Source organism: Vigna unguiculata, chromosome 1, assembly GCF_037176805.1.
Source record: "Vigna unguiculata cultivar grain cowpea cultivar isolate G323 ecotype 2 chromosome 1, ASM3717680v1, whole genome shotgun sequence".
Classification (NCBI taxonomy): Eukaryota; Viridiplantae; Streptophyta; class Magnoliopsida; order Fabales; family Fabaceae; genus Vigna; species Vigna unguiculata.
The window spans coordinates 28,122,331-28,137,926 of NC_140792.1; the positions used below are offsets into that span (position 1 = coordinate 28,122,331).

General features: G+C 34.4%; 1 pseudogene; it reads left to right on the forward strand.

Annotated features, from left to right (window-relative positions):
- Positions 1 to 11,140: 11,140 nt before the first annotated feature.
- Positions 11,141 to 14,346, forward strand: LOC114180628 (receptor-like protein EIX2; annotated as a pseudogene).
- The last annotated feature ends 1,250 nt before the right edge of the window (positions 14,347 to 15,596 follow it).

Below are 15,596 nucleotides of genomic sequence, written 5' to 3' on the forward strand. Positions count from 1 at the left end.
ATCAATTATGTTCTTTGTATCATTTTGATCAAATGATGTATTATAACTTTTATTAGTGTATAAAAAAAAGATTTATTAGAATTTAAAAGATTGAAGTAAACAAATATTTAAAATATATTTTAATTTGAATAGTTGTTTTTCTTTTATATTTTTTAAAAAATATTTTTAAATTTTATCAATTATGTTTCATTAATGTTTGCAAATTTAATAATTGTTTTAGTTCTCATGAAATTTTATTTGGTATTATAATATAAAATGTAAACAATTATAATTTATTTTAAAGTATTTAATATCGAAGAAACAATCATCATTCTAATATTGAATATTTGATAATATTATGTTTCCTTTATCATAATTTTTTTTATTATTTTATAAAAGTTAATTAAAATTAATATTGAAATAGTAAGAAAATGGGTATGGGTATGGGTACGAGATTATACCCGTTACCCGGTGGGGATGGGTCAAAAGTTTAATACCCGTTGGGTTTGGGTATGGGGATGTGGATGAATTTTTTTTTACGGGGATGGGTATGGAATAGCGAAACCCGTGCCCGCCCCGCCCCGCCCCGTTGCCATCCCTAACTTCAATCCACTTTTGAAAAAACTTAATTTTTCTCAACCCAACCCGACTCGAACCCGTGATGAGATAGGTTGACTCACGGGTTGGAACCCATCTTGACATTTCTACTATTAGTTGCCACCACCCTAGATACATTCGACCATACTTTTTTCAGTTGTTGTGTGTCCCACACTTTCTTATTCTCACACCCAAAATTATCTTTTCTCTCATTTTTTTTATATATTTTTACTTCACTACTCCCCACCTCAATTCATTTTCTATTTATTTCTAAATTTTCTAACAAATTGAATATACAGCTCTCTTTTACCATTGCAATTCCAACTCAACCCATTTCCATCACAAATTTTGATCCATATTTTTTTTACATCACAAAACTTGTTTAGCCCTAGATTCTTAATTGCAACCTCAACTTTCCGTTGAGTAAAAAGTGGTAATGGAACACAATATACTTTATCTTAAAATAAATTTGTGAAGAAAAATTGGTATGAAACCTGGAACGAGTATTTGGTCCATAAGAATAACATGCCTCTCTGAAATTTATCTTCAACAACTTTCTTGTAAATAAGTTGGGTTTCATCACCATCGTGGTGAACGAGAAGTTTTTCGATCTTTATTCCTTTAGAGCAAGCATGTAAGGCATTTTTAAAACTTTCGCCACTTTGAATAATGGATACCGCTGATAATTGACATTATTATGTTTTTATTTTTTTTTATTTTTACGTTTAATTGTTACTTTATTTTGAATTTTATTTGATATTTTAGGTTTTATTCAATAAAAGTGTGGAAAAGATAAATGATGGATATATATTTTTCAATTAAGTGGAAATCATATAAATTTAGGAAGATTATCAATGAAATAAGTGGATTATTGACTAATCAAAAATTATCAACAATATCAATTATTTAAAAAGTTGATTACTTCAATTACAAATCATAAGATTTGAAGAATATATCAAAGATATGAAATCTTCGAAAGTTAAAAGATATATATCAAGGATTATCTATTACAATTATTCAAGAACAAAATAAAATCCAAATTTTAGGTCCAATCCAATTATGAAACTATAAATTAAGGGCCTAGCACAGGTCAAAAAATGGTTGGAATGGTTGTCCATAATATGATTTAGAAAATGGCAGCTAATAATAATCACAATGCATATTATAATTTTGTTGTTGAGCATGATGAGACTCAAAATAACTACCAAATGCAAACTGATTATTTAAAGGGAAAGACTATTATACAAACAAAAGAAAGAAAGAAAATCGATAAATGAGACACAATGGCATGTGCTCCCTGACAACGATGTCATTTTGATAGAAGGCTTGTTTGTCGCACAAGACTCATTAAACAAAACTAAGTTTCCCCCTTAACTAATGTACCATAAAGGTCAACCTAAGTCAGTCCAAGGAACGCGATTCCAGTGAGTTCGTTGATTTATTTTTATTTTTTTAATGTTGATGGTTGGGGGATTGAAAAATGTAAAAACAAAAAAAATATTAAAATTGTATTTAAAGTGTATTGAAAATAATAAAATAAGAGCTATAATTTGAAAATTAAAATTCAAGTAGGAAGGAAAATGTTGGACTATAAGCAAAACAATGATCATAGACTTAACAGAAACTTGGAAAGTAAAGGATAAGTTGAATTGTAACATGCAATGAAAGCTAAAATAAAATGAACACGTGAGTTGGGTTATAAAAGCAAGCATTAAAGGGAAAATTATCAACCAAACCAATGAAATCAAAGAAAGCAATAATGTGCAAGCTGTCAAACTTGAAATGAGCTAAGATAAAGAATGAGAAGCAAGATGAAATTGTACCTCAACAAGTAACTAGTAGAACTTAAAGAAATTGTACCTCAATAAGTAAAACAAGATGAAAATTAGAAAAATCCAATGGAGAGGGAGGAAAAAGAAATGGCGTGAATGAAGTTACTTGTAAGACACGAGAAATTTAAATAATTAAATAAATAATTATTTAATAAAGGCATGTAGGGGGAGCATTTATGACATTTAATTCTAATTAGTATGACGTGAAAAAGTACTAGCTCAAATGATTGAGAGTACTTGTTTGAGATGAGAGGACTTGGGTTCAAGTCCAACATATGCCAATTGTGTGTTATTTTAATTGTATAATTTTTGTAATATGCTTAAAGGTGTTGAGTGATAATATAATCATATATGGATAGAAATGAATATGAATTGTATGGACTGATTTAAATGCATGACCTTGCCTAGCAAATTTAAGCCAAAATGCGTACTAGTGGCGCATAGAGTTGTCACTCGATCATCGCCACACACAAATAGATAGGGTGAGCTATGCACATAGATGAAAATAAATATGAAATAAACCCACCCAAATTATGTTCTCTTAATCATGGGACTTTTCCGTGCTTCCATGAACTCCCTCGCTGACTCATCCCAAACAAGAGTACCTCCGGTGAACTAAACCGTTCACGTTCCGCATGCGGTCCACCCAACACGAACTCCTCGCTCGTGACTCAAATCAAGCACATCCCAGATCACCTATGGACTTAGTCCTTCAAGCCCAACATCACGAACATGACTTCCAGTTGTAGTCGTATCCGCCTGGCGCTGCCAAAGCGCCACCGGGCGAAACTCAAGCAAACTGCCTGGCGCATTTTGCACCGCCAAGCGCCAAGTAGGATCAATGGCCACTGCCACTGGTTTGGACATATTCCGCCTGGCGGCTCGCCCTGCGCCACCGGGCGCCATACCAGTAGTGTAGTGCTACTGGTTTTTGGCACATTTAAACAAGCCTTAATGGACCCCCAAACCACTCATGCACAGATTATCATACATTTGTACGTAAACAAACCTCAATCCATATTCTGTGACAGAATTTCAGATGATTTATTCATTCCTTATTATATGACCACTAATTCAAAGTCACTTGTACTCTTGCTAACACTTTAAAATTATATCAGTCAACCCCTGTCACCGCTCTTGAGTGCCAATAATGTAAAGTAATACATAATAGATTTGTCCAACCGGCAGTGGTTCTCACACCCAACAATAGTAATTTCCCCTAATTATACTTCAGGAATGAATTTAAAACCATCTCCCCAAACCCTAACACGATTACCGCAATTGAACGCATGCCATTCAATCATCAATGTACATACACATATACCAATATTCTAAATCATTCAAGAATTTCGCGCATTTAATGAATTATATCATACACATAAACCATCCAGAAACCCCATGTAGAACAGCTCCAGCCCGTGTCTCCTGGCGGGCTCACCCTTGCCGCCAAGCGGTTCATCTCAAAAACCCAGAATTGGGTTTAACACTCATGCATCGCCTGGCGGCACGCTCAAAGCCGCCAAGCAGTTTTTGGGAATTTTTCCAGAAACACGAAACGAACGGATTTTTGATCACGCAGAATCATCATATACATGCAGTATAACACAAAAACATTTACAGAGCATATACACACGTAAAGGAGCTCCCTTAACCTGGTTTCCTTTGCTTAAAAGTGGATACTTGAGAGCTTCCTTGGATCACCAATGGTCTCCGTTTGACTCTCCTCCAAACCAGTACCTTTGCTACACCCAACCTCATGTTTCTCCTCTGTAATAACACTCCTCATTATTCTCAAAATGGCAGACTCAAAAGTTCTCTCTTTCTCCTTCAATTTGCCCCTTTAATTATACTTTAATGATGGTTTATTAGCCAAAACGAAAATGCCTTAAAACTTAGTTTTAATTATCATTCAATTGGCTATTCCATTTGGTTTTCCAACACCCTTGGCTGCTCCTTTAGCTAGGGTTTCCCTTGCCCCTTCACATGCATGCCAAAACTAAAATTAGCAAAAAAGAAAGTTAGTTTAGGTTCACCAAGGTTTGAACCCATAACCATGCCAATGTCAAATCCATGCACAACCATTCAACCAAATCATGTTTCATGATAATTCATAAAATCCTAAGATTATATTATCACTCCACATGACCATATCATATTATTAAAATAATAATAGATTAAATATCACACAAATGTCATACATAGGACATGAACCCAAGTCCTTTCACACATACAAGTACTCTTAACCACTTGAGCTAGTACTTTTCCACATCACATCAATTAACATTTAATGCCATAAAGGCTCTCACTACCCGCATTTATTAATTATTTATTTATTTAATTAATTAAATTTCATGGGTCTTACACTTGGTGGTAGGGTTGGTTCTGCCAGGCGAAAGCGGTGTGGCAAAAGCACTAGAAGGCGCTTGGCGGCGTGAGGGGCCCCACCAGGCGATCTAGAGCCAAATTCCGCCTAACGACACGAGAGGTGCGCCAAGCAATTTTGGGTGCAGACTTGGATCGTGAGGATGATTTTTACACAACTTTGGATGAAGGTCATGATGCAATGCTTTGGCTAGGGGCCTAGTTACGAGTGTAACTCTTATTGGGGTAGCACGTGGCCACTCGAGGTTGTAGCCTGGTGGTTTAGGAAGTCCGGTGGAGTGTGCGAGATCGTGGCTCGTACGACAAGGTCTTGGAAGATTGCCCTCTTTAGTGCAACTGGTTGAGTTTTGTATTCTGGGATAACTATAGACTGCGGTTCGTTTTGGGGAACTCCACTTGGTGTCACAGATTGTGGTCGTGGCAATTTATTCCCGCGTGTGAACTATTAGGTGGTGGCCTGTAGTCGGAGGGGCGAGTAGACACTCGTGCATCAAAGATCAATCAATGTACTCACCAAAGGGTATAAAATCAAGAGGTGTCCAATGTAAGGTTTGGAAGTTGAGGAACTGAGGATTGGGGGTGCTAATCTGGGTTATAATTTGAATTGCTTTATTACTTATGTTGTATTTATCTTTATTGTACTTGAGCTCACTTTATCTGTGTGTGTTTGGCGATGATCACATGGGAGCAAATGTGGATACAGGTGAGCATGTGGATGCTTAGAGTCAAAGTAGGGCCAGTTGTAGGACTTTTTATATTAGTTTTATTTATGGAAATTTTATGGACTAATTTGTAATGGTTTTATAAACAGTTGGTATTTGTAATAATTGAATGTTGTGGACTTTTGTTATAATTGGCGCGTTGAACTAAATGTTTTAAATTTTCCCGCATTTTGGGATAGTACTTAATGATAAATGCGTCTTATTATTATTTCTTGTTTCTTTTTATTTTAAAATAAGTAATTTTTGGCTGGGACGTTACATTACCCATGGTGTTGTCTACTTCAATTTAGAATGGGAAAGCATAGAGATTAGATGAATGAGAAGAATCAACCATAGTCCATTGCAAAGGAAATTTGAAGGTGAGTTTCCATGAAGCTCCACCAATTACAGAAAACCTCAAAAGCAAAGAAACACATGAAAAAAACTCTCATCTCTATCGTTATTGTTCCCCTCTTCTAAAGAGCTTAAGTGACTTAATTTTACCCTCTTTTTGGGCCATTCAATCTTCAACCCACAATATAAGTCTGAAAGGAATGAAAATAAAGCATAGGAAATTAAAAACTACCCCTACATAAAAGAAACACTAAAACAATGATGATAGGTAATCCTTGTTAACGTCTTCGATTTTGTAACTTAAATTGCATCTTGTACAAAGTTCCAAAAATTGTGTTCTATCACTTCAATTAAATCTTTTTGAGTGTAGAATCCCATGCAAAAAAAGTCAATTCAATTGGACATATATAGACAAAGTTATGATCAAAACAATTAGCAAAGGTCACTGCTAAAAAATCAATATTTTTGGATAGCACCAGGTTTGTAGTTGGGCAGCGCCAGGCGACAATGTGATAGGGAGTTGGCACCTGGCGGTAGTTTAGCAACGTCTGGCGATAGTTTAGCAACATTAGGCGGTAACGTGACTGGGAGTTGGTGTTTGACGGTAGTTAGGCTTTGTCGGGCAGTGCTGCAACTGCTAAAAACTACCTAAAATTCATAAATCTAAGCTAAGATTGAAAGATAAAAGAAAAAAACATGCTAAGGTAGTGCAATAAGCTTCAATATAAAGATATAGAAGTTGAGTTATCACAAGCTAGTTAACTTGAGTTAGTTAAATAGGTTTTTATAGTTGTAGGATGTAAAATAGTTAACTACAACTATTAGTTGACTCTAGAAGGGTTAAGCATTGTACATATAGCTTAAAGAAGAAGATAACTCGTCAGATTTTTTACATTGTAGAATTTGACAAAGAATTTTTACAATTTTTTAGTTTTCTCTAGTTTTGGTTCTTTGCAGCTCAAGGATCTAAGTGAGATATATTTAAGAACTCCAAGATTTTGTAATCCACATTCAATATTTCAGTTTTATTTCATGTTTCTTTCGATTCCTACTGATTAATTATTCTTCCTCTTGTTGATTTTGGTATGTAAATGTGATCGAGTTGAGTTCACGTTGTGTTTTTTACTCTTCATTCAAGTTCATCTTAAACATGTGATTTGATTAGTTTTTCTTCCATATTTTACTAGGTTTTGTTTATGGATTATGTTAATGACCTAGTGTGTTCAAAAGATAGAAATACACCACAGTTTCATATGTAAACTTGACCATTAGAAGTAAAATTGAGAGATGAACAAGCTTAAATATTCTTGAACCGAGAAAATCTAATTTTACTGTGATTTTGCAATTTAGGTTAGAATTATGATTTCTTTGAGTTCTAATTCCTTGAGTTAGGTTAGATTAATGTTTCTGAACATGTTTGCACTCTTAATTCTCAAATTAAACATAGAAAACATAGATTCACAAATTGGTAGTTATTTTCGTTTTTCTCGTTAAGTTCTAGGTTTTAGATTTTCGAATTTCGTTTATACTTGATCATTTAGCCTCGTTTCAATTTCTATGTTCAATTGATTATATTATGAACTGTTTTGCATCACCGATTAATCCATTACTTCATTGTAACGTCCCATTTAATTATTAGACGAAATTAAAGGAAACGTCACGCGATAAAAGTATAGTAGCGTAGTCTTGGGGTCCTCAACACAACCCCTACAACCTGGGAACACCACGATGCCAACATAAACCAGATACAATTCTATCAAAGAGTGTAGAGTAGGAAAGCATAAAACGATACAGGGGCCGTAGCCCTAAAGAAATCGTGAATAAAACAACTCCAGCCCAGATGGCTAAGCAGCGGACTCGCCATTCCCTTGTTGACCACGAGAACTTCGCCCATCTGCTCCCATCAATCAAATTGATGATCATCGCAAGAAGAACAGCCACATACAATACAACCATGCAACAAAACAGGTAAGCTAGAGCCAACACATATTCATCATACAGTCAAATACATTATCATCATCCCATATCCATATAACACCCAAGCACGTTATGACTCTTCATTCAATACACTACGACTCGACTCGACTCATCCGGATACGTATAACTTAGTCGGATTTAGCAGATGATTGCACTTGTGGTTGATACCTCTGCTCGACCCTGAGCTGCTCATCCCCGAGCTATGCATTACAAGTGTTACGATGAATCAAATATCCCTCACCACAAGGTTAGCCCTTAATGAATTTTAGGCCTCCTGCTACTCTCACCACAGGAGTCAGTCCGCTCTAAGTGAGACTAACTGGCCCCTTAGAGTGTCAAGATGCAGTCCTTACCTTGAATCCTTACCTAGTTATACAGATGGGGCACCACCATGGACACCCACTAACAGGGGCCATGGAATTACGTCCCGACCACTGAAGCGCAGCCCTGGGAATCTCACCTAGAGATCCCCAAGGACTTACGCACTGACACAGAGCCAACAAGCATAAATCCACAATAGGAGAATATCAATCATACCCACATTCCCACATCTATCTCAACACAATAACACCTCATTCGTATCGCATGTTTAATTCTTACCATTGATCACCACCCCTCCATGAGTATAGGGCCTCACCTCATAACGATAACATGTCCCACAAGTTCCAACTCATTCATAAGTCTCACATGCCGAACTTCCACAATACCCATCATTCCATTCAAGAATCATGTCACACACACATGGCGATCCATCATATATATATGTACATACGTCTCAACATACAAGCATACCCAAGCAATTACCACTCATCCGAAGGTAACAAAGCAACTAAACCACACGCTGTCTCGCCCAGCCCCTCGCTCAGACGGGAGGGCCTCGCTTAGGCGAGACAGTCTCGCTCAGACGAGTCCCCCTCTGCCCAGGCGAGGGCTCGAAACAAGGAACAGGAACTACTGCGGGGTCTCGCTTAGGCGAGATCCCTCTCGCCTGGGTGAGTGGTTTGCTCGCTCAAAATGATGAGCAGGTTGCCTGGGCGACTTTTCGCGAAAAAGGGGTGGGCGAGCCTTCGTCAGACTCGCTTAGGCGAGCCCAACTCGCTTGGGCGAGATTAACAGTTCTCGCCCTGATTCGCCTGCAACAGATGTATCATTCCAAACCAACAAAACCTGCCAAGAACTCCACGCATCCAAAATAATGATTCATCCATACAACGACAACCAAACTCAAAAACAGTCCACAAACAATATAACTCGAAACCCTAACTTCCCGTACCTGGAAAAAGGGCTAACAGCTGGGTTCTTGGGCACGAATAAGGACTACAACAGCTCCTAGAGCAGTTTAGCAAGGCGGGACGGAACTGGCTCGAACAAGCGCGACGGAGACCAAAGATTGAACCCTAGCGGAGGTGATTGCGGCTGCTCAAAGGGTTTGGGAGATCTGTTTCAGCAAGTGAGGGGAAAGGGTGGTTAGGACAGACTTAGGGTCTGTTTTCCCCTTTTGGGCCAGCCCTAAGACCCAACGGTTTGGGGCAACTTTTAAGATAAAAGGCATATAAAAGAAGTGGACCTTACATTCATTCTGCATTAAAAACCGACCATGTCTTGCATTTTTCACATAAACTCTACATTGTCACTGCATAAATTTTTTGTTTTACTGGTTTACTTGTGACTTTCAGTTTCCATGGTTTCATTTGAGTTCTATATGCATATTTTAGTTGTCTTAGATGTTTAGCTCTAATAATCTTTTGTTGTAGTTTGAAGTTTGTAGTGGACTTTCTTTGGCAATCTTTGTGAAACTAAATTGGTTCCATTCAGTCTTATAGATGTTCTAACGCTCGAATACTCTCTTGTTTTATATGTTCACTTAACTACAAAGATTGTAAAGAAGTCAACTATCGACGTTCAATTCAAGTTGTAAATCAAAATATTGTTCATAACATAAGAAATTGAAACTGACATTGAGGTGACACATATGATTAAGCATTGGAAAAAAAGGAATAAATTATTACAATGTGAAGAATCATAGGATAAGTTTGAATTGTTCAACGAAATAAAAAAATTTGCATAGGCCAAAATTTGAGAAGATGATTCTTAACAAAGAAAACAATCCATACACTCACAGATAAGAAATACAGAGGTCACCTTTGACTTAGCACAAGTGTTTTTGGTCTCGATAAACTTTTGAAATATATTTTTAATTAGTCTTGTATTTTTGTACATTAAAGTAAATATTTTAAGTAACTTGATAATAATAACAATATTTTAAAGTAACTTTATTAAAATTTTATATAAACTTGAGTATTTTTTATTTAAAATTTCTAACAATTCTATTAAATATAATAATATAACAAAAGCAAAATATTATTTTGTAATACATATTATAAATATATGATATTAATAAAAATAATCATTTCTTTAAACAATAAAATATTATCAATGCACACTATTTTAGTTAATTTTAAATAATTAAATAAATACACACTAACTTTCTTAATATATTCAATCATTTACTTTTTTATATCATTTGATTAATTATTAATTTTCCTTTACTTTTATTGTTTAGATTAAAAACCATAAATATTAATTAAATTAACTAAAAATTTTAAAATTTCTGTATTTATTAAATAAAAATTAAATACTTACTCTAAAATATTTAAATTATTATGAAATATTAAATTATCTATATTTTAAATTTGTAATTCAAACTAAAATATTTTAAAAAATTAAAAATATTTAAAAGTAAATCAAAATAAATTTGAAACAGTTGAAAAATCGTGCGAAAGAAAGCATTCTCACTAGTAAAATTAAAACTTTTCGTTTTTGAAAACATGTGTTTAGAAATCGTTTTGTTTTATCAGTTAATTGCATAATTTGGAGAAATACAAATAAAACTATAATAATTATACTATTTTTGAAATTATTTTAAAAATTTATTATTCATTCTTAAATTAACTATACAGTTATCATTTTCTTAAATGAAAGTCATATAAAATATCTTACATACAACAAATGTCATATATGACAAAGGGAGTTGTATAGTAAATTATAATATAATTTTCATTTATAAAAAAAAAATTGATAAAGAAAAGAAAAGAACAAATTTAACGTACTTCCTAGTTAATCTACTTTTAAATGAGGTCAATGAAAATTTGCCAAAGCGATTAAAGTTTTCTTTCCCAAAATTATATGTGTGTTTTCTTTTTTCCAGTTTGTTTCTATTAAAGTTCCAAAGTCAGCATTCGAGTGGTGAAGAAGTTTCAAAGAAATTTCACAATTTAAAGTTTTCGTGCATTCCTTATTTAAGGGATTCGTGAAAAGCCAAGTATCTTTATAAATATACATTTCCATTCAGCAAAGTGACTAGAGTCATTCATCATTCACATTTGAATTAATCTTTCTTCTCTTCTACCAATCCAGATGACCTTTATATCACAATTTCCAGTTCTTTTGCTTTTACTTATTTATGCTTTTACATTACAAAAGATTGTGTGCAACAATCTGAAACAAGTTCGCTGCAATGAGAAGGACCAGCAAACGTTGGAAATCTTTAAACAGGGTATTATTGATCCATCCAACAATCTCGTCACATGGTCGAGTGAACAAGACTGCTGTGAATGGAAAGGAGTTCATTGTGACAATACCACAACCAGAGTAACAAAACTTGATCTATCCGGACAATATCTAAAAGGTGAAATCAAGTTATCTTTGTTGGAACTTCAATTTCTATATCATTTGAATTTGAGCTATAACTCCTTTGATGTTATTAGCATTCCACCAGTTCAGAATGATGTCATATTTGGCTCTAACCTCCATTATCTTGACTTATATGATAATTATGATATTTCCATGGACAATCTTGTTTGGCTTTCTCAATTTTCTTCGCTGAGATACCTTAATCTTGGTTTTAATAAATCTTCGTAATGCTACCAATTGGCTTCAGTCGTTGGTTATGCTCCCTTCTTTGTCCGATTTACGATTACCTTTTTGTCGACTAAACATCACTTCGTCTCTTTAACATGTGAATTTTACTTCACTTGTAACTATTGATCTTTCAGCCAACTATATCACCTCAAAATCATTGCGTTGGTTGTTTGATCTTCAAAGGTTTTCTCAACTTCATTCTTTGAAATATCTTGACCTCAGCGGAATTGATCTTCACGAAGAAACCAACTGGCTTTTAGCTATGCCTCCTTCATTATCATATCTATACTTGAGCAATTGTCAACTAACCAACAGAAGTCCATCTTTAAAGCATGTGAATCTTACTTCACTTGTCACTCTTGATCTTTCTCATAACCATTTTAACTCTGAATTGCCACATTGGTTATTTAATCTCAATCATGATCTCTCTCATCTTGATCTTAAAGACAGTAGTTTATATGGTGAAATACCTTCAAGTTTTTTCAACTACCAAAATTTGGTATACCTTGATCTATCAGGCAACATGTTTTCTGGTTCCATTCCTTTGACTTTGGGAAATCTCACATATTTGGAATACATTGATTTATCAAGCAACATGTTTTCTGGCTCCATTCCTTTGACTTTGGGAAATCTCGCATATTTGGTTTCCCTAAGCCTTAGCTCTCATTCCTTTTCTGGTACAATATCTGACATGCATTTTTGCAGACTCCGCAACTTACAAGAGTTGGACTTGAGCAACACAAGGTTTACATCTCATTTCAATCCTGAATGGATTCCTCTGTTTCAACTTAAAAGGCTTTATTTGGATGATACAAATCAAGGCCCTCAATTTCCACCATGGATATATACTCAAAAGTCACTTTCTATTTTGTCGATGTCGAGCTCAAAAATTTCATTTGTAGAACAAGAAAAGTTTTGGGGCCTAATAGCTGGTATTGATGATATGATCAATTTATCCAACAACTCCATTAGTGAAGACATATCCAACTTTTCGCTAAATTCTTATAGCATATCATTAGGCCATAATAATTTCACAGGAACACTCCCGCATTTATCCCCAAAGGTCCGATATGTGGATTTATCTCATAACTTTCACAAGATCGATTCCACATGGTTGGAAGAACTTGAAACATTTGTTTTTTATCAGCTTGTGGAATAATAATTTAGTCGGTGAAGTTCTTGACAATCTCTCAAGGTGGACGCATTTGATAGTTATAGACCTTGAAAAAAATAAATTTTTTGGAACTATACCAAACAACATGCCCAAAAACTTAGAAGTGGTGATATTAAGATTTAATAAATTTGAGGGGAGTATTCCACCATAACTATTCCTTCTTTCTTCTTTGATTCACTTGGATCTTTCTTATAATAAACTTTCAGGATCAATTCCACAAATTGCGTATAACACTACAAAAATGATAGCAGATCACTATTTCAGATTTCTCTTTGTTGAACATGGCAATATTGATTACTATACAAAAGGACAAGTTTATGAATCTTAAATTGATTTGAACCGACGAACTATTGACCGTTCAGCTAACAAAATATATGGAGAGATTTCCTCAGAATTATTTAGGCTGATTGAAGTTCAAACATTGAATTTATAATATAATCAGTTGACTGGAACAATACCTAAGACTATTGGAGGAATGAAAAATCTGGAATCTCTTGATGTCTCTAATAATAAGATATTTGGTGAAATTCCAGAAAACATGGCTACCTTGTCTTTTCTAAGTTACTTGAACCTATCATGCAACAATTTTTCTGGACAAATTCCAATAGGGACTCAACTTCAAAGTTTCAATGTATCAAGCTATAATGGGAACCCTGAACTTTGTGGAGCTCCACTTTCAAAGTGTAGCATGAAAAAAAATCCTGTGAATGCAATGCAACATAGGATCAACGAAGATGATGAATTTGATGAAGAATCACTATATCTTGGAATGGGGGTTGGGTTTATAGTTGGATTTTGTGGTGTTTTTGGTTCTTTTCTAATTTTTAGGAAATCGAGAATGGATACTTTCGATTCCTCAATCAAGTGTATGACCAACTTTATGTTACTTACATGGTCAAATTCAATAACTTTCTTAGCAGAGAAGCAATGCAGTCATTTCATGTTAGTAAAACTAGCATTATAGTTTTAGTTATTTATTTTCCTATTATTTATGCTAATTTAGCTTTTATTTTTAGATTTTTCATAACTCTATATTTTTTCTAATTTAGGTTTTAAAGTTGAAAGAATAATTTTCACATGATTTTGTGGCATATATTTAAGAATTAGTTAGTGTGACCTACGAAATTAAATCGACAATATTATTATGTTGTCATCGGAGTTGAAAAGATATAGGCTACAGATTCGTGATATTTTTCCTGGAGACTAATAAATATCTTCTGTATAAGTTTTCCAAAATTATCAAAATTTTGCGGCACATATGTTGTTGTTTCACGTGAATGAAGATTGACTATTCAATGTCAAAGGAAGAACTTATGAAATTGCTTTCAAGTAATATGATGGTTACAATTATCAATGCATGTGTTTTTTTCTTTTGACCTATTTTAGATGTTTTTGGTCTGAAAATTGAAGTTAAATATTGTATCTTGTATTGAAGTAAGCACGAAGTGTCAGTGATATTTGATATAGGAAGTCAAGTGGAGGATCATTTGAAGCATAGCTCTGATTTCTGAATGATGCCATGAAGTGCCTTAGTCCAACTATTGTGTCCACAAGCGTTTTGCTGTTCAATTTCTGAATTTTCTTCAATTACTATCTTTTAGCTTAGTTGTCATCTATTTTGGACTGGATAATGAGATTAGGGTCCTTTAGGAACATTGTTGTGTAGCCTAATTGAATAGTTGATTTGCAAAACTTATTTCTTTCGTACTGTAGGTTACATGTTGGACAAATTTATTTGGAATGTACTCATGGTTATACTATAATTTAAAATTATTAAGTTTTACGTAACTGCTTTAAAATTATTTTCTTTAAAATATTTTAATTAGTTCATAGTTTTAGTTAATAATGTATTGAAATTAAAATCCTTGACAAGTGACAAGTACTCTAATTCCATATGTAAACTTAAATAAGGCCGATTGGGAGAATGGAAAAGATAGGAGTGCTTCTTAGTAATAATTATGGAGTTCATTAAATTGTGTTTAGGTAGTAGTTAGGTAGTTTCCTTTAAGTCTAGAAGTTCACTAATAAGATTTTGGTAGTAGTTGGGTAGTTGTATTAATTGTATTTTGGTAGAAGTTTTATTAAATGTATGTGGTTGAAAGGCTAAGTTAAATAGTGTTTGTACTACTCAATGTAAGATACAACATGTCATAATATAAAGAGTGTTTTATCCCTAAAGACTTGTTGCAAACAAATTGGTATTAAAGCTTGAGAGCTTGAGTGTTTGAAGGCTTAAGAGAGAGTGTTTGAGAGTTAGAGAGTTTGAGCGAGATGACCAACTTAGCAAACAACATGACCCTGCTTAAGATATTTAAAGGTGTCAATTATGACAACTAGAGTTTATAGATGAAGGTCCTCCTTGGTTCCTAAGATGTATGGGAAGTAGTTGAAAATGGGCACCAAGAATCAGTAGACATTGAAGAACAGACGATTGCCCAACCTGCTACTTTGAGAGCAACGTGAGAGAAGGAGTAAGCAACCTTATTCGTGTTGTACCGTGTTGGTGATGAGTCCGACTTTGAGAAGATAGCAAATGCTAAATCTTCAAAAGAAGTGTGAGATATATTGGAGAAGCCTTATAAAGGGCATAATCGTGTGAAGCAAGTTAGACTTCAAACTCTCAAAAGCGAGCTTGAAAGCATGAGGATGGAAGAGGCCAAAGGGGTTGCTGAGTACGTC